The sequence below is a fragment of the Aplysia californica genome, unplaced genomic scaffold (genome assembly GCF_000002075.1).
Source record: "Aplysia californica isolate F4 #8 unplaced genomic scaffold, AplCal3.0 scaffold00888, whole genome shotgun sequence".
NCBI lineage: Eukaryota > Metazoa > Mollusca > Gastropoda > Aplysiida > Aplysiidae > Aplysia > Aplysia californica.
In genome coordinates, this window is record NW_004798158.1 from 28,140 (window position 1) to 29,813 (window position 1,674).

General features: G+C 44.5%; 1 protein-coding gene across 1 annotated transcript in view; it reads right to left on the reverse strand.

Moving 5' to 3' along the window:
• Positions 1-1,421, reverse strand: part of LOC101846253 (platelet binding protein GspB) — a gene marked incomplete in the record, with an annotated part of 5,624 nt that extends 4,203 nt beyond the window's left edge. Inside the window, 1 exon segment of the mRNA XM_005110431.3 lies at positions 263-1,421.
• Between the last annotated feature and the right edge of the window lie 253 nt (positions 1,422-1,674).

Consider the following 1,674-nt stretch of genomic DNA (forward strand, 5'->3'; position numbering starts at 1 on the left):
GAGGAGGAGGAGGAGGAGGAGGAGGAGCAGGAGCAGGAGCAGGAGGAGGAGCAGGAGCAGGAGGGGGCAGGGAAAGAGGAGAGGGAAAGGAAAACTCGAAGACCAGACAAGTAAAAAGCTCTACAGATCAGTATAATAAATAATAACAACATAAATAATCGCGCGCTACAGTATACGCTGACACAGCACTATTAAAACAACACTCAGCCCCACATTTTCATTAATTAGCTAGTATGTAATTCTAGCCGGGAGGCCAACTTACAATTAGACAAACCGAACACCGCAGCTGGGAACCACCAACTCTGCAGCCATCAACTGCTTTGTCACCATGGGAACCCTGGAAACACGTATGTCTGGCTGACCAATCCGAGCAGTCAACAAGAGGCTTATATGGAAGAGGATAATGACGCGCGACTTCTGTTAATGAGACCACAGCAAGGTGTCGGAGGGGGAAAAAAGATAAAAAAGATGAATCACCAGTATTGCACTCTTACAAAACAAAACGTTCACACTCAAAGACGGGTCAACAACAGCAACGCTGGAAAACGTGGTCGCTCAGGGGCAGTGGGCACTGAGGTCGGATAAACAAAAGTTCACGCGCACCAGGCTGTGAAATGATGTATGAGTCGACAGCAGAAGACGAACATAGGATAAGAAAAGTGCGTGTCTGAACTGTGCCCAGGATCCTTGCGATGTGACAGCGTTGTAGTTGTTGTCTGAGGTAAAGTAATAGCGAGTCCTCCCTCTGGGTTGTGACTTGTGGTGTTTATGGCTGAGGAGGTCCTTACTTGAATGAAGCGGTGACGCGTGCTGCGGCAGGATGAGTAAGTACACTTTGCCTTTTGATTGATTGTGAAATGGAATTGAGAACAGTGGAATGAAATGGTACCCGTACGTTGTTGTCCAATAGGGAAAAAGTGCGTTTAAATTCAAAAGTGTCCAGATGAATCACAACAATGATGATTAGGGGTTTTTCTTTTCCCCGGGAAAAATATGGTGAAGCTTTCTACAGTCTTTCAAGTTTTCAGATGACACTTGAGAGGTCTAAATCCCACAGGGCGATAAATATAAGTGCAAGGCGAAGAATATATTTTAAAAAATATCTCCACCTTTTCTTTGGTTAATCACAACAAAGGACTGGCACTTCTGTGCTCCGTTCATGAAGTTGAGCACTGATGTAAGTAATCACAACAAATAGGGCTGGCACTTCCTTGCTCCTTTCATAAAGTTGAGCACTGATGTTTTAAAAAAGTCAACTCATTTTCTTTCTTGTTTTATTTTTTTTCTTCTCCAGGTGTTGAAGGAAGAGCAGACGCGGACGTCCTAGGTTCAGTCTGAGGCGGCGCCAGTGGTTGCGGGTTCCTCTTCCGCCATGGTTGGTAACTCCTGGGCCCTGGAACATACACGAAAGGTGGTGGTTATTGGTTATACATCCACATTTCTTTTGCTTTTGATTTGGGGTTCTTTAAAGTGACGTAAGCGTTTAACAGTAAACAGACAACAGGAAAGGACGGAGTACCATGGTCGTCAATGTGTGCTCCAGACCTGACACCGGAAGAAGAAGAAACATTTACCGCACTGGCAACACAAATGAGTCACATAAATGCCGAAGAACAGCAGAAGGAGAGATAAGGTTGATAAATTATGTTTTGTTTTGAGTAAAGTAAAGCATAT